The 24,031-nt window shown below is 48.2% G+C and overlaps 1 protein-coding gene across 4 annotated transcripts in view; it reads left to right on the top strand.

Moving 5' to 3' along the window:
* Window positions 1-24,031, top strand: part of LOC121287154 (protein TMEPAI-like) — an 83,690-nt gene that overhangs the window by 46,346 nt on the left and 13,313 nt on the right. Inside the window, exon 1 of one of the 4 annotated variants that reach the window (XM_041204748.1) lies at window positions 15,591-15,618. The exons of the other annotated variants lie outside the window; for them this stretch is intronic. The gene's annotated coding sequence lies outside the window, so the exon portion shown is untranslated. Of the gene's footprint in view, window positions 1-15,590; window positions 15,619-24,031 lie in introns of those variants that run through there. 4 annotated transcript variants of the gene reach the window in all.

The raw sequence follows: 24,031 nt of genomic DNA, 5'->3' as shown, positions 1-24,031 counted from the left end.
GCAATTCTTTATTGTCCTACATTTATTTTGCTTTCATCCACCCAGTGAGGGGATAGGTGCGGGGAGAAATGCAGTTCAAATAAGGGGAAGAGACTGGCGTTGGAGTATCTGCACTTGAAGGACCTGCTTTTCCCAAGTATATTGTCCATCAGTAAGTGATTCATACATTGGATTGTGCAAAGCGGTTGCTGCCTGGGTTTTACTTCAGAATTTTGTTGTGTCTGCTCACTTGATACAAAAGCAAAATCCACTTGAAAGTTTGTACTAATAATAATCTTAACAGAAGTCTGCCCCCCCTACTCCTTCTGGACAAACCTACAGCCTTTGAGGAGAGATTGTGTTGTGTCAATCAGGTAAAGGTACTGATCAGTGCATTACTGATGCACAAAGACCAGAAAGGTGCTAATTTAGCTGCGGGCAATGAGGGCAGGAGCTACCACTGGTTTCAGTGCTCCTTAGCACTGTCAAGTGTCCTTTTGGTGGAGGGGTGGCACTGGAAGAGGATGGAATCATCGATCATTTGAAAGGCAGCAGAGAAACTGAGGAATCATAGTCATTCCCGATCTATTGGAAAAAGATACCCAAGAAAGGCAGAATGCAGCTGGGTAGATGGTGTAGTGGTTATGTCATTGGGCTAGTAATAAAGAGGCCATGACTGATGCTATAGGGACAGGGATTCAAATCCCACCACAGCAAATGGTGGAGTTTAAATTCAGTTAATAAAATCTAGATTTGAAAGCTAGTGGCCATAAAATCATCATTGATTATCAGAAAAATCTGGTTCACTGGTGTCCTTTAGGGAAGGAAATCTGCTGTCCTTACCAGTTCCCTGCTTGGCCTACATGTGACTCCAGACACAAAGCAGTGTGATTGACGCTTAAGTGTCCTCTGAAATGGCCTAGCAAACTACTCAGTTCAAGGGCAATTAGGGTTGGCAACAAATGCTGACCTTGCCAGCGACACCCACATCCCATGAAAGAATAAAGAGGGAAAAAAAACTGATGAATATCATACTTGACCATGTATTTATGAAGAGTGAACATTGGCTGGTGGTGATATATGAAGCAGTAATTGAATCAAGGTGTGCTGATCACATGAGTCCTCAGAATCTGGAGATTCATTGTTTCTCACTGACATCTGCTATCCTTTCTGTATTGCTGCTAACATAAGGAAAGGTTTAGCTATTGCAATCCATCCCAGTCTCATCTCTTAATGCTGTATACCATAATGGGGCCTGCATCCCTCAGTCTATCAGTGGCAATGTTTAACTTCCCTTTTCAGTCCAGAAGAAGTAAAACACCTTGGCAGCAAGTACAGAATCACACTGCTATGTTTGGCACACATCAGTCTTTAAAGACTAAATCTTTTTTTTTAAATTGGAAATAGAAATATGGCTTATCTGTGCACGTCGATGGATCCCTTGTCCAATAGCAAGTTCATTACTGCCTCCATGCTATGATTTGTGTGCAGCTAACAAAATTTGCAGATATATATAGCTCCTTTAATATACCTGGTGACATTTACTAAGGAACAAAGGAGGGGAGAGGGGCAGAAACGTTTAGGGAGCAGGTTCAAGCTCGGGGGAGGCAGTGGCATAGTGGTATTGTCACTCGACGAGTAATCCAGAGACCTAGGGTAACTTTCTGGAGGCCCAGGTTCAAATCCCACCAAGGCGGTAGAATTTGAATTCAATAAAAAATTTGGAATTAAAAGTCTGATGATGACTGTGAAGCCATTGTCGATTGTCATAAAAATCCATCTGATTCACTAATGACCTTTTAGGGAAGGAAATCTGCTGTCTTTACCTGTCCGTGACTCCAGACCCACAGCAATGTGGTTGACTCTTAAATGCCCTCTGAACAATGGCAATAAATGCTGGTCTAGCCAGTGATACCCATGTCCTGTGAACGAATAACAACTTGTCAATGGTAAGGCGATGAAAATCGGACATGTGCAAGAGGCCAGAACTGGAGGAGCGCAGAGATCTGAGGGTTGTAAGGCTTGGTAGGTTACATCCTGTGGTACTAGTGTAAGGGCCTGATAAATTTAATTGTTATAGGGGAAAAGATGACATACTTTGTTCTATCTTTTTTAAATGCAGAATCAAACATCCTACCACGGAGTACTTTTTAAAATTCTTCCATGGACTGTGTGCATTGCTGGCAATACCAGTATTTGTTGCCCTTGAGCAGGTTGATGTGAATAGCATAGATGCATTTTAAGGGAATCTAATAGACATATGAACGATGGAAAAAGGAATAGAAGGATATGCTGATAGTGTTAGATGAAGAGGGATGGGAGGAGCTTTGTGTGGAGCCTAAACACGAGCATAAACCAGCTGGGCTGAATGGCCTGGTTCCGTGCCGTGATGAAAACTGTGGAGCTGAGAAGGCCCTGTAAGAGGCCCAAGGATTTTTTTTGGTGCAAATCTGAACCATAAAGGGGCAAAATCTACTTTCCAAGTAGAGGATGCTGGTCATCTGACTGCGCTTCCTCAGCCCTCTTTGCCAATCATTGAGCATGTTCACGACAGAAATCAATAGACATCAAGCGATATGGGGATAGTGTAGGAAAGTGGTGTTGAGGTAGATGATTAACCATGATCTAAGTAAATGGTGTTGCAGGCTCGACAGGCTGAATGGCCTACTCCTGTTCCTATGTTCCAAAGAAAACGAAAACCCTGATGGACGAGACTCCTCCCATGCAACCCAAACTGATTATTGTTAACTTGCAGCCTGTTTGCGGTTTCTTATAGCTATAATATGTCTGCCTTTTTTGAGTAGACCATCCAGAAGTGTTTAAAAAAAAAGTCAATTTTTCCCATTTGAAAAATTAAGTCAAATCTTTAAACTGTCAATTTTGGCAGACGAGTCTTTCTTTTTGTCCTTGATTTTTTTTTTCTCGTATTGTTAGAGAAAATGTGAAATCCTATTCCACATTGCTCCCTCGCCCTCCTTGCATCGTTGTCACAGGTGATAACCCCACCCCCTCACCCATTAATGAACAATAGATGGTTCTCCAAATGGCATGGCACAAATCACTCTGAGCTGCCTGCCCTTGAGAATGTTGTAAGTGGAATATTTAACATTGGCCATGCAGCATCGGTGCTAAACCCTGAGTACATGCTTAAATCACAAACTTCCTTTTTCAGAAACTAAAAGAAGAAAATTTGTATTAATACAGTACCTCATCACACTTCCCAAAGCATTTCACTTAACAAGGCAGAGAGAATGCAGTCATTCCCCACAAACTAGAGAAGTGATCATGTGTTTTGCTTTTGCTGCTTTGGTAGTCAGGTAGATGTTGAGAGATATCATGCATGGCAATCTGAAAAGCTTGTCCCGGTCAACACTCCTCCAGGAGACCAGGGGAACTTCTTAATCTTCTGAATGGTGTCTCAGTTTAAAGTCCACTGGCACCTCTGGCAGTGCAGCCTATGGCACTGGAGTGTCAGCCTAAATTAAAATTCTTCCATGGAATGTGTGCATTGCTGGCAATGCCAGTATTTGTTGCCTATCCCCAATTGCCCCTGTATGGGAGACTGATAATGAAGGTAAGAGCCCATGGGATCCAAGGCAATTTGGCAGATTGGATCCAGAATAGGCTGAGTGGCAGGAAGCAGAGGGTGATGGTCGAGGGGTGTTTTTGTGACTAGATGCCTGTGTCCAGTGGGATTCCACAGGGATCCCTTGCTGTTTGTGGTATATAGAAATGATTTAGACTTGAATGTAGGATGGTTGATCAGTAAGTTCGCGGATGATACGAAAATTGGTGGGATGGTAAATAGTGAGGAGGATAGCCTTAGATTACAGGAGCATATAGTCGGGCTGGTCAGATGGGCTGATCAGTGGCAAATGGAATTTAATCTGGATAAGTGTGAGGTGATGCACTTGGGCAGGAGAAAAAAGGCATACACAATGCATGGTAGGACCCTGGGAAGTACCAAGGATCAGAGGGACCTTGGTGTGCATGTTCACCGGTTCCTTAAGATAGCAGGACAGGTAGATAAGGTGGTTAAGGAGACATATGGGATGCTTGCCTTTATTAGCCGAGGCATAGAATATAAGAACGGAGAGGTAATGCTGGAACTGTATAAAATGCTGGTTAGGCCACAGCTAGAGTATTGCGTGCAGTTCTAGAATCCACATTATAGGAAGGATGTGATTGCATTAGAGAGAGTGCAGAGGAGATTTACCAGGATGTTGCCTGGGCTGGAGAGTTTTAGTTTTGAGGAGAGATTGGATAGACTGGGGTTTTTTTCCCTGGAGCAGAGGAGATTGAGGGAGGGACATGATTGAGCTGTATAAAATTATGTGGGGCATTGATAGGGTAGACAGGAAGGAACTTTTCCCCTTGGAGGGATCAATAACCAAGGGGCATAGATTTAAGGTAAGGGGAAGGAGGTTTAGAGAGGATGTGAGGAAGAATTTTTTCATCCAGAGGGTGGTGGGAATCTGAAACTCACTGCCTGAAAGGGTGATGGAGGCAGAAACCCTCATAACATTTAAGAAGTATTTGGATGTGCATTTGCGATGCCATGATATACAAGGCTATGGGCCTAGTGCTGGAAAATGGGATTAGAATAGTTAGCCACTTGTTTGACCGGCACAGACTCGAAGGGCTGAAGGGCCTTTTTCTGTGCTGTGGACCTCTGACCCTATTAAGACTAATCATAACCAAGGTGGGTGGTTGGGCACTATACATCACCTTTGGTGCCCTGTGGAAGGGAGGGAAAACGCCATGCAAGGTTCCCACTCCTGACTGCTATCCACTGATGCCTGCTGGACGTTTCTGCACCTTTCTCATTCCCAAAGGGTTGAAAAGAAATATTTTCTTTTCACTGCAATTCAACTCTAACCTGCACGCTGGATGCATTAATCATTGAGTTCACCTTGTACAGTAGCTGACTGCCTCAGTATGTTGTGTTGCACTGCATCCTCTCAGGACAGCTTGACTCTCTCTGTATTACCTGCCTATATTCCTTTATTCCCTTTTCTTGTCTCTTTTTCCCTCCATATTTCACTGTCTCATCTCATCTCTCTTCCCTCCACCTCATCTCTCTGCCCCTCTTTTTCTCTCTCCCTCTCTCTCTTCAGTTGGTGAGCTAAGCCAGAACCTAGTTGGCTTGTACTCAGAGGTCAGAGATCTCCCTGTGTTGCCACAGAGTATTTCCTTCCTCTTCAAATGCTTTTTTAAAAAACCTGATGTAACACAGATGCACGAGTTGTGTGTTTTATCCCAGATTGTTTCTCCAGTTGGTGCCAGCTCATAGTCAATGAATGGAATATCTAACTTTACATTTTATTTTTCGTACTTTTATTTTAAAAACGGTGTTTAATCATGTTGCTGTTTCATTTTGCAAACTTCTAGGCATTGACTCAGTCACTGACGAGCAGTCAATCTATGTAAGTGACTGACTATAGAATCTGAGCCAGTCAGTGTGGTGTTGCTTCGCCTGGGAAAACCTGTAGCTGTTAAACCCAGGGCACCATGCCCTCTCCTCACAGGGTATCCCAGGCCGCTGGGACACCAAAACAGGACAGCTTTGTGACATGCATTGGGTGATGTCAGTGCGTATGCAGTGATGTAGTCACATACACGGTGACATCATCCTGTTTGGCGATTCCATGCTGTTTGGAGAGATGGGGGGGTGGGGGAGAAAAAAGTATCAAAGCAAACTGCTTCCCCGTTGCAGTGAGGCTGCTGCAGCCAGGGCTAGGATTGAGTACAGCCGCCTGCCAGTGCTTTACTGAGGTAAGTGAACTACAGGTCAGATTATCGGATGTGAAACCATCTGGTACTGGACTGCGGCCAGACTGACAAAAAATCCTATGTCTGGCCACCCTATCTCCTCTTGAGCTGGTATCCCCCAAGAGCAGTGTGTGGGCCACATATCAGTATCAATATTTCAGCCATCATTTTAGCATTGCAGTCCTGAGGGACTTGATGGCTACACTTGACTGATGCTGGGTTATCAAGGTTCTGGACGGTACGGTTGGTTACCCCTTTCCATCCAGGCTAGTTACCCCTTTCCATCCAGGCTACATTTCGTAGAGTCTGTGCAGCGGAATAAGCAGCAACAGTCTGTTTTTTTTTCATTTTGCCACCATCACCTCAAGCTGTGCTTCAGGGTCAGCCAGTGGTGTTGGGTACAATCCTGCCTACTGATATGTTTTAGCACGTGAAACACGATCCTATTATCAAGGCTGAAACCGCCAGACCTCAGCAAACGGATGATGTTTGCAGCTGCTGATCAAATAGTTCAATTTCTTTTTTTCAATGGAATGCTGAAGATATTTTTTTTCCATGTTTTGGGGATTGGTTGCCACAGCTTCAGCATCCCCCACCATCTCCCCGCGTCGAAGATGATGATATTCATAGCCAGGGATAGGATTTTATAGGAAATGGAACACAGACTATATTGATGAATTACGGTTGATCTTTCGAGGTTTCAATTTCCCCACCAGCCTCTAAACGCCTCTTAACTTCAAATGGTGATGACCACAAACAGCCGGGAAGTCGCCTCTGAGTCAGGAGGTTATGGGTTCAAGCCCCATTCCAGAGACTGAAGCACAACATCTAGGTTGAGACTCCAGTGCAGTACTGACTGAAGTTCCACCTTTGACTTGAAATGTTAAATTGAGGTTCATCAGCCCTCTAGGGTAGATGTAAAAGATCCCATGGCACTAATTCGCAGAAGAGTAGTTAAGAGTTCTCCCAGGTGTCCTGGCCAAAAAAAATCCCTCGAGGAGCCACACTTAGAGTTTATCTGGTCATTATTTAATTTCCATTTGTGGGATCTTGCTTATGCCCAGATTGGATGCTGCATTTCCCTACATTACAATAGTGAATACGTTTCAGAGTTTGTAATTTGCCATAAAGTGCTTTAAGATATTGAGGTCATGAAAAGCATGATGGTTTATAGGGGAGTTGAGGGAGATTTTTTTTTTCACCCAGAGGGTGGTGGGGATCTGGAAGTGCCATTACCTACAAGGCTACAGACCAAGAGCTGGCTGGCTACTTGTCAGCTAGTGTGGATGTAGTGGATAGAATGGCTCCTTTCTGTTCTGTAAATTTCTGTCTTTGTGATCTGGAACTCGCTGTTCATTTGAAAAGGTAATAGAGGTAGAAACCCGCAGTGCATTTAAAATGTACTTCAATAGGTAGGTGAATTGCAGTAACCTATAGAGCTACAGACCAAGAGCTGGAATGTGTGATTAGGCTGGATAGCTTTTTTCAGCTAGCACAGATGAGAGAGGCCAAATGACCACCACCTGCTCGTTTCGCATCTTTCATCCTGACCCTAATCAAACTTGTCTCTGAGCAGACATCCATCCACTCTTGGGCGTGTGTCTGGAAAGGTGCAGTGCATCTGACCAGAACTGCCCGTGCCCGATGCTTCACTCATCTTTGAGTGTGGGTGACAGAACTCGGATACCAAGCCAGCTCCCCTGAGATGTTAGAAATTAAACAATGAGGCAAGTCTGAGCCCTAACGGGGGACAAGTTCCAAATCTAAGGTACCACTAGATTATGGCAAATAGTAATTGGAGAGCTGGCAATGTGGATGGCTTTTTTTTTAATCTATTCCACCCTCTTCCTTTCCTCCAGCCCAAAGCTGTGGCAGTTCCTAATGAATGACTCGACTGACACAATAGAATTGTATAGCAGAGAAGGAGGGTGTGCAGCCTGTCGCAACTGTGCTGGCTCTTTGAAAGGACATCCACAAGGTCCCATTTCTGTAACTTTTGCTTTATAAGTGGAGGGGAGATGGTGCAGGAGTTATAATGGTGCAGAAAAGACAGTAGGAACAGTTTGATCCAAGCTATGTCAAGGGCGCAAGGGTTGGGGGGGCAGTCTAATTGGGGCCAATTGTGTTGTGCCCAAAGCCAGACTAACAACTCTTTGGGCACTGAGCATATTCGGGGGCCCTCTGTATCTACCGACCTCCCAATTGAAAGACAGACTGTAGTAAAATAGATGAAAAAATGGGCTTGAAGAAATTTACACAGCATGCAAGAAATGGCGCTTTAACTAAATGATGCAGATGAATTGAGCAGGTATTTTCACTATACAGCATACAAGTAGTATCCCAGAAATAGCTGTAAATCAGGAAATAGAATGGAGGGAGGCGTTCAGGAAAATTACAATCACGAGGGAAGTGGCACTGAGCAAATTGTTGGAGCTGCAGGTTGATAAGACCCTGGGTCTTGATGAATTCATCCTAGGGTCCTAAAAGAAGTGGCTAGTGATGTAGTTGATGTGGTAGTTTTAATTTTCCAAAATTACCTAGGTTCAGAGAAGGTTCCATTAGATTGGAAAATAGTGAATGTAACTCCTTTTATTCAAAAAGGGAGGGAGACAGAAAGCAGGAAACTACAGGCCAGTTAGCTCAATATCCTAATGGGGAAAATGTTAGAAGCTATTATTAAAGACGTTATAACAGGGCACTTGGAAAAATTCAAGGTAATCAGGCAGAGTCAACATGGTTTGTGAAAGGGAAATCATGTTTAGCCAATTTATTGGAGTTCTTTGAAGAAGTAATATATGCTATGGATAAAGGGGAAGCAGTGGATGTACTGTCCTTAGATTTCCAGAAGGCCCTTGATAAGGTGCCACATCAAAGGTTATTGTGGAAAATAAAAGCTCATGGTGTAGGGGGTAACATATTGGCGAGCATAGAAGATTGGCTAGCTAACAGGAAACTGCATAGGCATAAATGGGTCATTTTCTGGTTGGCAAGATGTAATAAGTAGTGTGTCACAGCGATCTGTGCTAGGCCTCAACTTTTTACAATTTATTTAAATGACTTGGTTGAAGGAATTGAAGGGATGGTTGCTAAATTTTCTGATGAGACAAAGATAGGTAGGAAAGTAAGATGTGAAGAGGACTTAAGGAGGCTACAAATGGATATAGACAAGTTAAGTGAGTGGACAGATGGAGTATAATGTGGGAAAATATGAAATTGTCCATTTTAGCAGGAAAAGTAAAAAGGAAGCATATTATCTAAATGGTGAGAGATTGCCGAGTTCTTGAGATGCAGAGGGATCTGAGTGTCCTAGTGCATGAATTGCAAAAGATTAGTATGCAGATCTAGCAAGTAATTAGAAAGCTAACAGAATTTTGTTTCTTGCAAAGGGAATTGAATATAAAAGTAGGGAGGTTATGTTTCAGTTATATAGGGCATTGGTGAGCTCCCATCTGGAGTACTGTGTATTGTAGTGGTCTCCTTATTTAAGGAAGGTAAATACATTGGAAGCAGTTCAGAGAAGGTTTACTAGACTAATACCTGGAATGGGCGGGTTGTCTTATGAGGAAAGATTAGAAGCCTAGGCTTGTATCCACTGGAGTTTAGAAGAGTAAGAGGTGACTTGATTGAAACAGCAGATCCTGGGGGATCTTGACAAAGTGGATGTGAAGACCGTGTTTCCTCTTGTTGGAGAATTTAGAACTGTTTTAAAATAAGACAGAGAAAAGGAGAATTTTTTTCTGAGAGTCGTGAGTGTTTGGAGCTCTGCTTCCACTGCCTTTTGAGGAAGAGTGCCTTTGAATATTTTTAAGGCAGAGATAGATTCTTGATGAGCAAGGTGGTGAAAGGTTATAGGGGGTAGGTGAGAACATGCAGTTGAGGTTACAATCCAATCATGCATGATCTTATTGAATGGCAGAGCCGGCTCGAGGGGCCGAGTGGCCTACTTCTACTAATTTGTATGTTCATAACATGACTGATCAAGTGGCTGTATTCTGTTTTTCTACGCCACAGTGAATTTCCTATTTGGCTAAGACACTGGGTTGTGCGTTAACCTGCCCACAGCTGGGAGAAGTTGAGATACGTTGAGCCCCAGACTCTGGAGGATTGACGAGAAGGGAATGTATTTCCCCCAGCACAGATATTCCTCACCAAGATGAGAAAATGCATATATTATAAAAGGAATTTCTTTGAATGCTACCTGCACAACCTTGAATTGTTAAATTGTGCTGTACATTATAGGCAAGTGAAATTCTGTTTTCAGCAGCTGTAACTGGACATTTTGTTCCCCAAAGCTGCTTTCCTTTTTTTTGAAGAATCTCCTGAAGCCAGACTCTAATACAGTGAGTTGACCTGAGGAAGAAGCTGCTTGCTGAGAGACGATAAATGAAGCTGTGCACCCAGCCAACAGTGAGTCAGCAGGAAGCCGACCATCGGAATGTAAATGAGCTCTCTCCACTGTCTCGCCACATAGAGAGCCATCATTAGCCCAGATTAGATTTTCATAAAATTCAGACAGTTTAAGGTTTAATACCTGATATCTGCGCACTGGCTCAGACAGCTGTGTGAGTGTAAGAGTGATAAGGTTGTTTGGGAATGAACTGAGATTCCTGCCATTCAAGAATTGTTTTAATGACCCCTTCCATCAGCCATTAAAAGCTTTGGCTTTTTCGGTGGGGGTGGGGGCTGGGGGGAATTGTAGAAAGCTGATCTTTTTCAATTCTGTCTCCTTCTGTCTCTTTTTTTCTCTCGCTCTCCCTTTCTCTTTATCTCTCTTCCCTATTCTGTTACACTCACTCTTGCTTTTCACTTGCTCGCACTTTCGCTCACTTGCTCTTTTGCTTGCCCTTTATCCCTATTTTTTTTCTCTTGTCTCTGTCTTAATCTTGCTCTTCTCTCTTGTCTCTCCCCCATATCTTTATTATTGCCAATAAGACACAGGTAAAATAGTGGCGTTTGTAAACTGTTTCAGTGATCTGTGGGGACGGGGTGAAAGGAGAAGATGAAATGGCAGGTTTGTTGAGCAGCTTGCTCAAAGCACAGGTCTGTTCACAAGTATTTATTGAGCCGCATGTGTTGAATTTGTCCTTGATTTGCAGACTCCCTCCCAGATGGTGAAATGTTATTGATCCCATGGAGGCAAGGAATCTAGAGGCCAGATTCTTGTGATTTTAATGTGGTCTTCTCCCCACTCTGAAAATGAGCACGTTTTACACCTCACTGCAAGTCCTGGAGGCTTGTTCAATCCAACTGTCCACTATTCCAGTTTCAATTCCTGCTGCTCTTTGCTGCAGGTATTTTCTAACCTAAGTTATAAGATCCCAGCTCCAAAAGAGTACTGGTGGTGATATAAATGCTGGAAATCTGAAAAATCAAAACGCACCAACAAAAAACACTGGATAATGACATTGGGTCACCCAACATCTGAAAGAGAAAGATGGACAAATGATTTTTGGTTAGAGAAAAATGATAGGGATATTTTGTTATTTTAGCAAACTAGTACCCAGTGCTTCGTGCTGTACCTAACCCCAGTTTTTCGCACCGAGTCAATGACAATATATTTCAATTTCAAATAAGGAGTAGATTGTTGGCAGAAAGGGGATAATATTGGAGACATTGTGACTGTGTTCCGTTTATTTGAGAGTTAGGATTATTTACCCTTTATTCGATGCCCAACTGAGTATGTCTGTTCACACTGAGTTCTGATATAGAAGATTTTCCCCCCCTTGCCCCATTCCTCCATAGCTATCAGCAGGAGTTAGTGGACAGCATACAGCAGTGGGAACCCCTGGTGGATACCTCCGCCGTCTCCGCCTCGGACTCCTCCGCCGTCTCCGCCTCGGACTCCTCCGCCGTCTCCGCCTCGGACTCCTCCGCCGTCTCCGCCTCGGACTCCTCCGCCGTCTCCGCCTCGGACTCCTCCGCCGTCTCCGCCTCGGACTCCTCCGCCGTCTCCGCCTCGGACTCCTCCGCCGTCTCCGCCTCGGACTCCTCCGCCGTCTCCGCCTCGGACTCCTCCGCCGTCTCCGCCTCGGACTCCTCCGCCGTCTCCGCCTCGGACTCCTCCGCCGTCTCCGCCTCGGACTCCTCCGCCGTCTCCGCCTCGGACTCCTCCGCCGTCTCCGCCTCGGACTCCTCCGCCGTCTCCGCCTCCGCCTCCTCCGCCGTCTCCGCCTCCGCCTCCTCCGCCGTCTCCGCCTCCGCCTCCTCCGCCGTCTCCGCCTCCGCCTCCTCCGCCGTCTCCGCCTCCGCCTCCTCCGCCGTCTCCGCCTCCGCCTCCTCCGCCGTCTCCGCCTCCGCCTCCTCCGCCGTCTCCGCCTCCGCCTCCTCCGCCGTCTCCGCCTCCGCCTCCTCCGCCGTCTCCGCCTCCGCCTCCTCCGCCGTCTCCGCCTCCGCCTCCTCCGCCGTCTCCGCCTCCGCCTCCTCCGCCGTCTCCGCCTCCGCCTCCTCCGCCGTCTCCGCCTCCGCCTCCTCCGCCGTCTCCGCCTCCGCCTCCTCCGCCGTCTCCGCCTCCGCCTCCTCCGCCGTCTCCGCCTCCGCCTCCTCCTCCGCCTCCGCCTCCGCCTCCTCCGCCTCCGCCTCCTCCGCCTCCGCCTCCTCCGCCGTCTCCGCCTCCTCCGCCGTCTCCGCCTCCTCCGCCGTCTCCGCCTCCGCCGTCTCCTCCTCCGCCGTCTCCTCCTCCGCCGTCTCCTCCTCCGCCGTCTCCGCCGTCTCCTCCTCCGCCGTCTCCGCCTCCGCCTCCTCCGCCGTCTCCGCCTCCGCCTCCTCCGCCGTCTCCGCCTCCGCCTCCTCCGCCGTCTCCGCCTCCGCCTCCTCCGCCGTCTCCGCCTCCGCCTCCTCCGCCGTCTCCGCCTCCGCCGTCTCCGTCTCCGTCTCGTCCGCCGTCTCCGTCTCCGTCTCCGTCTCGTCCGCCGCCTCCGTCTCCGTCTCCGTCTCGTCCGCCGCCTCCGTCTCCGTCTCGTCCGCCGCCTCCGTCTCCGTCTCGTCCGCCGCCTCCGTCTCCGTCTCGTCCGCCGCCTCCGTCTCCGTCTCGTCCGCCGCCTCCGTCTCTGTCTCCGCCGCCTCTGTTGTCTCCTCCGTCTCCTCCGCGGCCTCCCTTCTCCGCCTCCGTCTCCTCCTCCGTCTCCTCCGCCGCCTCCCTTCTCCTCCTCCATCTCCTCCGCCGTCTCCGTCTCCTGCTCTGTCTCGTCCGCCGCCTCCGTCTCCGTCTCCGCCGCCTCCGTCTCCGTCTCCGCCGCCTCCGTCTCCGTCTCCGTCTCCGCCGCCTCCGTCTCCGTCTCCGTCTCCGCCGCCTCCGTCTCCGTCTCCGCCGCCTCCGTCTCCATCTCCGCCGCCTCCGTCTCCATCTCCGCCGCCTCCGTCTCCATCTCCGTCTCCGCCGCCTCCGTCTCCGTCTCCGTCACCGCCGCCTCCGTCTCCGCCGCCTCCGTCTCCTCCGCCACCTCCCTTCTCCGTCTCCGTCTCCGCCGCCTCCGTCTCCGCTTCCGCCTCCGCCGCCTCCGTCTCCGCTTCCGTCTCCGCCTCCGCCGCCTCCGCCTCCGTCTCCGCCTCCGCCGCCTCCGTCTCCGCCTCCGCCGCCTCCGTCTCCGCCTCCGCCGCCTCCGTCTCCGCCTCCGCCGCCTCCGTCTCCGCCTCCGCCTCCGCCGCCTCCGTCTCCGCCTCCGCCGCCTCCGTCTCCGCCTCCGCCGCCTCCGTCTCCGCCTCCGCCGCCTCCGTCTCCTTCTCCGCCGCCTCCGTCTCCTTCTCCGCCGCCTCCGTCTCCTTCTCCGCCGCCTCCGTCTCCTTCGCCTCCGCCTCCGTCTCCTTCGCCTCCGCCTCCGTCTCCTTCTCCACCGTCTCCGTCTCCGCCGCCTCCGTCTCCGTCTCCGCCGCCTCCGCCTCCGTCTCCGCCGCCTCCGTCTCCGCCGCCTCCGTCTCCGCCGCCTCCGCCTCCGCCGCCTCCGTCTCCGCCGCCTCCATCTCCGTCTCCGCCGTCTCCGTCTCCGCCGCCTCCGTCTCCGCCGCCTCCGTCTCCTCCGCTGCCTCCCTTCTCCTCCTCCATCTCCTCCGCCGCCTCCGTCTCCGTCTCCGCTGCCTCCGTCTCCGTCTCCGTCTCCGCCGCCTCCGTCTCCGTCTCCGCCGTCTCCGTCTCCGCCGCCTCCGTCTCCGTCTCCGCCGTCTCCGTCTCCGCCGCCTCCGTCTCCGCCGCCTCCGTCTCCTCCGCTGCCTCCCTTCTCCTCCTCCATCTCCTCCGCCGTCTCCGTCTCCTGCTCTGTCTCGTCCGCCGCCTCCGTCTCCGTCTCCGCCGCCTCCGTCTCCATCTCCGCCGCCTCCGTCTCCATCTCCGTCACCGCCGCCTCCGTCTCCGTCACCGCCGCCTCCGTCTCCGTCTCCGCCGCCTCCGTCTCCGTCTCCGCCGTCTCCGTCTCCGTCTCCGCCGCCTCCGTCTCCGTCTCCGCCGCCTCCGTCTCCGTCTCCGCCGCCTCCGTCTCCGTCTCCGCCGCCTCCGTCTCCTCCGCTGCCTCCCTTCTCCGTCTCCGTCTCCTCCGCCGCCTCCCTTCTCCGCCTCCGTCTCCGCCGCCTCCGTCTCCTCCGCTGCCTCCCTTCTCCTCCTCCATCTCCTCCGCCGTCTCCGTCTCCTGCTCTGTCTCGTCCGCCGCCTCCGTCTCCGTCTCCGTCACCGCCGCCTCCGTCTCCGTCACCGCCGCCTCCGTCTCCGTCTCCGCCGCCTCCGTCTCCGTCTCCGCCGCCTCCGTCTCCGTCTCCGCCGCCTCCGTCTTCGTCTCCGCCGCCTCCGTCTCCGTCTCCGCCGCCTCCGTCTCCGTCTCCGTCTCCGCCGCCTCCGTCTCCGTCTCCGCCGCCTCCGCCTCCGTCTCCGCCGCCTCCGCCTCCGTCTCCGCCGCCTCCGTCTCCGTCTCCGCCTCCGCCGCCTCCGTCTCCGCCTCCGCCGCCTCCGTCTCCGCCTCCGCCGCCTCCGCCTCCGCCGCTCCGTCTCCGCCTCCGCCGCTCCGTCTCCGCCTCCGCCGCCTCCGTCTCCGCCTCCGCCGCCGCCGCCTCCGCCGCCGCCGCCTCCGTCTCCGTCTCCGCCGCCTCCGTCTCCGCCGCCTCCGTCTCCGTCTCCGCCGCCTCCGTCTCCGTCTCCGCCGCCTCCGTCTCCGTCTCCGCCGCCTCCGCCTCCGTCTCCGCCGCCTCCGCCTCCGTCTCCGCCGCCTCCGCCTCCGTCTCCGCCGCTTCCGTCTCCGCAGCCTCCGCCTCCGTCTCCACCGCCTCCGTCTCCATCTCCGCCGCCTCCGTCTCCGTCTCCGCCGCCTCCGCCTCCGCCTCCGTCTCCGCCGCCTCCGCCTCCGTCTCCGCCGCTTCCGTCTCCGCAGCCTCCGCCTCCGTCTCCGCCGCCTCCCTTCTCCGCCGCCTCCCTTCTCCGCCGCCTCCCTTCTCCGCCGCCTCCCTTCTCCGCCGCCTCCCTTCTCCGCCGCCTCCCTTCTCCGCCGTCTCCGTTTCCTCCTCCGCCGCCTCCGCCGCCTCCCTTCTCCATCTCCGTCTCCGCCGCCTCCGCCTCCATCTCCGCCGCCTCTGTCTCCGTCTCCTCCGTTGATTTATACAGACCTCCACCCTGGCATCAATCACCTAGCTGAGATCAACTTGTGTTGCAGAATATCTAAGTTTGTCTTCATGGAATTTTTACCTCCAATTTAGTGAGGGTTATTTATCTTCAATCTCCTTCCAGAATGGAGAGAGCTCTCTGGAATGGGACCTGAGCAGGAGTAGGAGGAAACCAGGACTTAGAGATGCCTCTAACACATCCCCTTGGATGAATTTACAAGATGGTTAACTGTCTAACAGGCTGCCATGTGAACTTCCTTGGCCATTACTATCTTTATTGCAGTTGATAAGGTGGGTAGTCTTCTACAGTGGGAGAATTTTACGGGCTCCCACATTGGAGGAAGAGAATATAAGTCTTCTGCTGGCTATAAACCCAGAATTCAGAATTAAGCCAGTGCTGCAGTCTCTGCTCACTGGGACTGTCTGCAGCAAACTCCCCACCTTCTGACTAAGGTGGGAATGCTACCACTAACCCAAAGGCTCCTTCTGTAATTTAAATACCAAAGTTAAATCTAAGGTAGTAGGGCACTACTTTCAACAGGTGCAGTGCAAAGTATTAGGTACAAATGATAGGTGTGGCATAATTGAGGCATATTCTTTATGGACAGTATTTCTTACAAGTGGCTGATCTCAGGGTTACGATGTCAGGTCCACAGTTGACGTCTGGGCTCCTGCTGAGGGGGTAAAATCAGCTTGCCATGATCACCATCCGGCAGCCCTGCTGGAAGATGTGTGTGCTTTTTGTGGTTGAAAACCCTGCTGTGAAGAATGGGCACACGGCAAGAAAATTGAGCCTGCACCTTTACTAAAGGTGGGGCGAAGATAAATTCTTTGGTTTGAGAGAATTACTATGGTGAATGTGAAGCGCATGCAGGTCTGGACTTTAATAAGTTTATAGTTTCTCGCTCAGCCTATTATGAATGTAGGAGGTCTACTGTGATTGCAGTGATACTAACTCCCAGCTGTCGTGTTATGAAACTAAGTGGGTTAGCATTTTTACATATTGCTCTTTTTTGCAGTTTGTTTATTAAATATTGGAAGGGGTAATATTAATATTAAGATGAATTCAATTTCCACGACCTTGCTTGGCATTCAGAAGAACTCTGACTGCCTCATAAACTACAGGCATCTATCAAGAGTCCCCAAGGACAAATTACTGGTGAAAAATTGAGCAAGGTCTCCTGCTAATTGAATAGTAACAGTGATTAGCAGCTGCTCTCTTCTAATCGGCCAATATTGCTCCATTTTTTTTGTTTCCACAAGGACCTTCTGCGGGAAGCTAGGCAGTGCAGCGCCTCAGAGCTGGGTCCTCACACCTTCATTGTTCATTTTAACTTTTTCCTTTTATCCCTTCCTGTACGGTCCAAAACTCCGCTGCTTTGCTTCTGGGATAAATTCGTGCCTCCGCAGTCTGATCATTGCTCCTTGGCAGAATCAAATGCAGTAGAGACATAAGGATGTACAAATCTTTCTATATTTCAATGGTGGAGTGTGCCATGGGTTATAAGGTGGGGGAGTGGTATTTACACTCATCCAAACTGGCTATCTTCTTTGTGGCCTATTATTTGCTTGTCACAAGAGGAAGCTAAATACATTGTGGCTGAAATTCCTTGCGATGCCATCCTGCTATAGTGGGTGTGATTGGGACCACCCACCCCCCACCTCCCCGCAGCATTGAACCCATCAAGAGTTTGAGAGATTCATAGGAGAGCACTTCAGTTGTGTGGAGCAGGCATGAATAAGTATAAATACAGGCACATGGAATAAACAGCACTGGACGAGGCCAACTGTTTTGACGAATAACCATTGACATGACTCGTTAATTATGTTCTGCCCCTCCACAGTATTTCCAGCTTGTTTGGTTTTTATTTCCAGCTTGTTTGGTTTTTATTTCCAATTTCCGGCATCAGAAATACATAAGATATTACAAATTAGGAGCAGGACTAGACTATTCAGCCCATTGAGCCTGTTCCCCATTCAACAAAATCATGCACCATCTGATCATGCCCTTAACTCCATTTTCCTGCCTTCCCTCTTCGCACCCCCTGCCATAATACTCAACTCCCTTGTCAATCAAAAATCTGTCTAACTCAGTCTTGAATATGTTCAATGACCCAATCCCCATTGCTCTCTGTGGAAGAGAATTCTAAAGGCTAACAATGGAGAAGAAATTTCTCCCTATCTTAGTCTTAAACAGGAGACCCCTGTGGCCCCTAGTTCTAGATTCCTCCACGAGAAACATCCTCTCAGCTTCTACCCTGTCAAGTCTTCAGAATCTTATAGGATTCAGTAAGATCACCTCTTATTCTAAAGTCCAGCCTGCTCAACCTTTCCTCATAAGACAACCCCTTCATCCCAGGAATCGATCTAGTGAACCTTCTCTGAACTGCTGCCAATGCAAGTATGTCCCTCCTTAAGTAAGAAAGCCAAAACTGTACACAGTACTCCAGGTGGGGTCTCACCAATACCCTATACAGTTGTAGCAACGTTTCGTTAGTTTTATACTCCACCACCACCCCCGCTTGCAATTAAGGACAACGTTCCATTTGTCTTCCTAATTACTTGCTGTACCTGCATGCTAATTTTTTGTGATTCATGTACAAGGATGCCCAGATCCCTTAGTACCACAACATTCTGAAGCCTCTCTCCATTTACATAATATTCTGCTTTTCTATTCTTCTTGCCAAAGTGGACAACCTCACATTTTCCTACATTATACTTAATGTGCCAAATTTCCGCTCACTCATTTAACATATCTATATGCCTTTGCAGACTCTTTGTATCCTCCCAACAACTTGCTTTCCTAGCAACTTGATATCATCAGTAAATTTGGCTACAATACAGTCAGTCCCTTCATCCAAGTTATTAATATAGATCATATATAGTTGATGTCCCATCACTGACCCCTGTGGCACTGCATTAGCTAAACCTAAAAATGACCCATTAATCCCAACTCTGTTTCCTGTTAGTTAGCCAATCCTCTATCCAAGCTAATATCACCTCCAGCACCATAAGCTATTATCTTACCTTTGATGTGGCACCTTATCAAACGTCCTTTGGAATTCCAAATTTACCACATCTACTAGTTCCCCTTTATCCACCCTGCTTGTCACATCCACAAAGAACATTAATCAATTTGTCAAACATGATTTTCCTTGCACAAAACCCATGTTGATTCTGCCTGGTTGTGTTATGATTTTCTGCTTTTGCCTTCTTAATAATGGATTCTAGCGTTTTCCCAATGACCGATGTTAGATGAACTAGCCTATAGTTTCCTGGCTTTCTGTCACCCTCTCTTGACTAATGGTGTAACATCTGCAGTTTTCTAATCAGCTGGGGTCTTTCCAGAATCTAGAGAATTTTGGAAGATTACAACCACTAACTCTGCAGCCACTTCCATTCAGATCTTATAATGTAGGCATCAGGTCCAAGGGACTTGTCAGCCTTTAGTCCCATTCATTTTCCTAGTACTCTTTGCAGTGTAAATGGAGGTCGAAGATTTCTGCTGTCTTGCGTAGAAACCGTAAACCCCATGAAATGGTGACGAGAAGAAAGTGATTCCCACCCTTCCTCCCTCTAGGAAGTTTTGCCTAGCTCCAAGGGTTCCTTTTCCTCCTCTTCTCTCTACCCTGTCTCACTTCCCAAGTCAAGTCAGTTCCATTCTTGGATAGAAAAACTTGCATTTATACAGAACGTTTCACGATCCCAGGATGTCCCAGTGAAGTATTTCTGAAGTGAAGTTGTTGCTGTAATGCAAGAAATAGGATAGAGAATTTCTGCACAGCAAGATCCCAAAAGTAACAACAATGACCAGATAATCCATTTCAAATGGTGTTAGTTGAGTGATAAATCTTGACACTCTGCATCTAGAATGGACAACTGCTTTTGTAATTTTTTTAACTTGTAAGTCAATTTAGATGTATAATGGACATGTTGATGGTGAGATGGCTACTCAGGAGGATAGAGATGGAGTGGTTGAAAGTGGAGCTTGTGCTAGAGTACTCCCAATTCTGAGAGCTGCCTGCTGCTAGGACTGGGATAGACTTTTTGCTTTTATGAGCCTACGTTGCAGCTGAGGTTTGTTTTGTGTGCTGGAAGCTGTGGGCTTTAAAAGTGCAAAGTTACATCCTTCTGGTTGGATGCTGTCAGGGCACAAGGTTGTGAGCTGGTCCCATTTAAGAATTGTCTCGATTTGGATTATTCCCTCATTGTGTCTAAGACAGCTGTTCGGTCTCCCTTCACAGTTCATTCACGCCACTGACCCCACCCCCTCATGGGGACTCCTGCCTTTTTTTTAATAATGATTTGCAAGGCAGCAAATTGCCAGCCATCACCAACCCCCACCGCTTCCCAGACAGACCATCCAAACTTGGATGTTGAAATCCGTCACGTCTGCAGCCCAGTGAGAGCTGTAGGTTGGCTGCAGTTTCATGATGTGAATTCCTAATGCAGCCTTGACTGTTGAACTCAGTTCTTGACTCCATCCCATCTGTCTGCCAAACTACTTAGAGCTGTCTAGGCAATGAAGGGGTATGCCTGAGGCTACAGCAGTTAACAGAGGGACGAGGAGGGGGGTAGTTTCCCTGTAGGAGGATTCTTTGACTTTTTTAAAAAGCCTGCCTCATGCTGAATGGAGAGGGGGTGACTGTGTGTCTGTGTCGTCAGGGCCCTGGCTTTTAATATTGACAAAGGGGCTTTAAATATCCCTTTAACTTTCAGCCGGAGCCGAAAATGCTGGCTGAAGGGTATGTTAGACTCTGCTCGCCCTATACTGCATTATTTGTTCTTGATCAGGATGGACATACAGACAGAAAGAGACACCGGCACAGGGAGAAGAGGAAAGAGAAATGGACTGAGCAAAAACTCACCATGGTATTGAAGCACCTTATAGCTGAAATGTTTAAACTTGTACCTCAGTTGGTAGCTCTTTCACCCCCAAGCCAAAGGTTGTGTGGGTCAAGGCCCACTGCAGATTGTCTGACCTCCCACTTTCTCCCTCTGTCCGCCCAGGTCTGTGAGACACCGCCCTGGATTTCCCAGTCAGTGGCAGTTAGCTATTTGTTTTAAATGGCTTGATGCTGGTGCTAGTCAAAGTATTGAAACTTCTGTTTGAGGTGGGCAAGAGATGGAGGGAGTAAACTGGCTTTAACCCTTCTGAACATTCAATGTAGTAAGTGGCCCAGAGATTAAGGTTACTGGTGATGGCCTTGTGTCTCCAACCTGGCTGAGGATGCTGATGCAATTGGGGAACTGGTGAAGTTAAAGAATTGGATGGTGTTGTTGCTGAATGCTCAGCTGATTTATTTTTTGCTTAGAACCAAGTATTTGTATTTCAGATACGGGCCATTCGGCCCAGCAGGTCTATTCCACTGTTTATGCTTGACACAAACCTTCATCCACTCCTCATCAACGTATCCTTCTATTCCTTTCGCAATCATTATTTACCCAGCTTCCCCTTAAATGCATCCATGCTCTTCACCTTAACTACTACATGTGGTAATGACTTCCACATTCTAGCTGCTCTCTCTGGGTAAAGAATTTTCTCTTGAATTTCTTAACTGGATTTATTAGTGACTACGTCGTTAATTTTGGTTCCCCTAGAAGGGGAAACTTCTCCTACGGCTATCTGAATGGATCCTTTCAATTATTTTATCAGGTCACCCCTCAAACTTGGTCTTTTCCAGCAACAGCAGCTTACAATCTCTTAACCTTGGCCACCCATTAGATTTTACATACTAACCTCTAAATGATAAAGTCCTCCCTTCATCTGCATGGCAACAAGTCAGGAATCCCAAACCAAGTGAGTTAATGAAGGACTTGCTAACTGCCTGCCTTTCCGTCACACCACAAAGTTGTAGTTCTGTCTCAGACCTGCCTGCATCTGACTTGAGGTGAGTGTGGCGTGAAGTGGTGCCCCATAGAATTGGTACATTGTTTGCCTGGTCTCTGCAAATGTAACTGAGGTGGTGGTGCTGGATTCAGGAATGTGTTGCAATGCTGGTACAATCCACCTAATTCTGAAGACTGAACAACAAATTCAGCTGCTGTATCTCATGTTGAATTCACGATGCTACAAAAGTTCCATTGCCCAGTAATTTCATCCCTCGCCTCCCAGAAAACACAAGCCACAGAATATTTAATTGCAAGGTTAGTGCTATATAAATGCCACGTTTGTTGGTTTGTTTATTGTGGCTGAGTCACTGGATAATAACCTGTCCAGGGAACTTTGGGTGACTTACCTTCTATTTTATGCCTCCCTAGCCCAACAACAACAACTTGCATTTATATAGCTCCTTTTAAACTAAGACACCAAAACACACAAGAAAATGTTAGGGCAAGTGACCAAAAGCTTGGTCAAAGATGAAGATTTGAAGATGATGTAAAGGAGCAGAGACAGGGAGAGAGACAGTCACTTAAGGGCTTAATTCTAGAGCTTGGGGCCTCTACAGCTGAAGGCCACCAATGGGTAAGCAGTTAAAATGAGGGTTGTGCAAGAGGCCAGAATTGGATGAATATAGAGATTTTGGAGGATTGTGGGGCTAGAGGAGATTGAAGATGGGAGGGACGAGGCCATGGCATGATTTGAAAACAAGAATGTGAATTTTAAAGTCTGAGGCACTGCCTTAATGGGAGCTGATATAAGCTAACAAGTATAGAGTTGATGGGTGAATGGGGTTTGGAGTTGGTCAGGATACTGACAGCAGAGCTTCAGATGAGCTCCAATTTACAGAGTAGGGGGTGTGATGGTTGGCCTGGAAAGTGTTGAAATGGTGGATCTGGTGAGTGCTACAGGTGAGGCCCAGTTAATGTTGGTTCTGGAGAGTGTGGTGTGCCAGCTGTTGCTGAGGCTTGCATTTCACTCACTCCCTGTGACCAGCTTATAATTTCCAGTCACAAGTTAAATATTTCATGAACTTTGCACACAGCAGGGAAAGAGGATGACTGTTTTTATTATCAGGGTTTTAATGAGTAAATGAATACAAGGAACCTGTTTTGTGCTGGCAAGCATTAAATATTAAGTTTCTCCAGGAATCTGTTCTAATGGCCCAAACCAGTTTAGTTTTCTTTATATAAACATTCTTTAGGGAACAGTGATCATAGCTAACTAGTGCTTCATGTGCTATGGAAAAGGACAAGGTGCAATTTAAAGTAAAAATACTTAATTGGAGGAGGGCTGATTTCATGGAATGGAAATCGATCCCACTCGGGTAAATTAGAATCAAAGAAAAACTGACAAAATTGTAACTTTAAAGAGGAGATGGTTTAGGTACAGTTGAGGGGGAGATGACATAGTGGTAATATCACTAGACTAGTAATCCAGTTGCCCAGGCTAATGCTCTGCGACCATGGATTCAAGTCCCACCATGGCAGCTGGTGGAATTCAAGTAATTAAATCTGGAATTGAAAGCTAGTCTCAGTAATGGTGACCATGAAACTGTCATCAATTGTTGTAAAAAAAAAACCCATCTGATTCACTAATGATCTTTAGGGAAGGAAATATGCCATTCTTACCTGGTCTGGCCTATATGTGACTCCAGACCCACAGGAATGTGGTTGACTCTTAACTGCCCTCTGAAATGGCCTAGTAAGCCACTCAGTTCAAGGACAATTAGGGATGGGCAATGAATGCTGGCCTCACCAGTGACACCCAGACCCCATCAAAGAATCAAGAAAAAAGTACATTCCGAGAAGTGGAAAAGGCTGGACAACCAAAGTCTGGATGACAAGCGAGAGTAAAATGAAGCAGAAAAGGGTTGTGGGGGGCGGGGGGGTATGACATATCAGTTAACATAAATGACAACCAGACTGAAAGTTCAGAGGAGAAGTGAAAAAAAAAACAAATGAGAGAATATGGAAAGAGACTGGCAGCTAACTTAAAAGGGAATCCCAAAGTATTCGATAAGCATATAAAAAATGAAAGGGCAGTGAGGAGGAGAGTGGGCTGTTCAGGGACCAAAGGAGATTTGTGCAAGGAGGCAGACGGCAAGGTTGAGGTATTAAATAAGTACTTTGCATCTGTCTTCACCAAAGTTGATAGTGCCAAAGTAATGGCAGGAGGAAGTAGTTGAAATACTTACTGAATGAGTTAAGCATTGATCAAGAGAAGGTATTAGAAAGGCTGGCTGTACTTAGAGTTGATAAGTCACCAGGGCTCAATGGGATGCATCCCAAGGATACAGAGGGAAGTAAGGGTGGAAATTGAGAAGGTGCTGACCATAATCTTCCAATCACTGGTGATATCAGAGGACTAGAGAATTACAAATGTTTACATCCTTATTCAAAAATGGGCATATAAGCCCTTGCAACTACTGGCCAGTCAGCTTAACTTCCAGTGGCAGGGAAAACTTTGGTAATGATAATCCAGGATAAAATTAACAGAGTTATGGAGAATTATCATTTTTTTAGACTTTAGGAAGATATATAATGGGACTGTAGGGGTCAGTATGAGGTTAATAAAGCATACAGCATCCTGGGCTCTTTAATTAGAGGCATAATGTACAAAAGCATGGAGGTTATGGTGAACCTTTATGAACACTGGTTTGGCTTCAGCTGGAGTATTGTGTCCATTTCTGGACACCACACCTTAGGAAGGATGTGAAGGCATTAGAGAAACTACAGAAAGATTCACAAGAATGGTTCTGGGATGAGGGACTTCAGTTACAAAGATCGACTGAAGATTTGGTAGAAATGCTCAAAATCATGA

Source organism: Carcharodon carcharias, chromosome 14 (assembly GCF_017639515.1).
Source record: "Carcharodon carcharias isolate sCarCar2 chromosome 14, sCarCar2.pri, whole genome shotgun sequence".
In the NCBI taxonomy this organism is placed as follows: domain Eukaryota; kingdom Metazoa; phylum Chordata; class Chondrichthyes; order Lamniformes; family Lamnidae; genus Carcharodon; species Carcharodon carcharias.
Note: the sequence above shows the minus strand (reverse complement) of the source record. Positions and strands in the feature narration are given on the sequence as shown.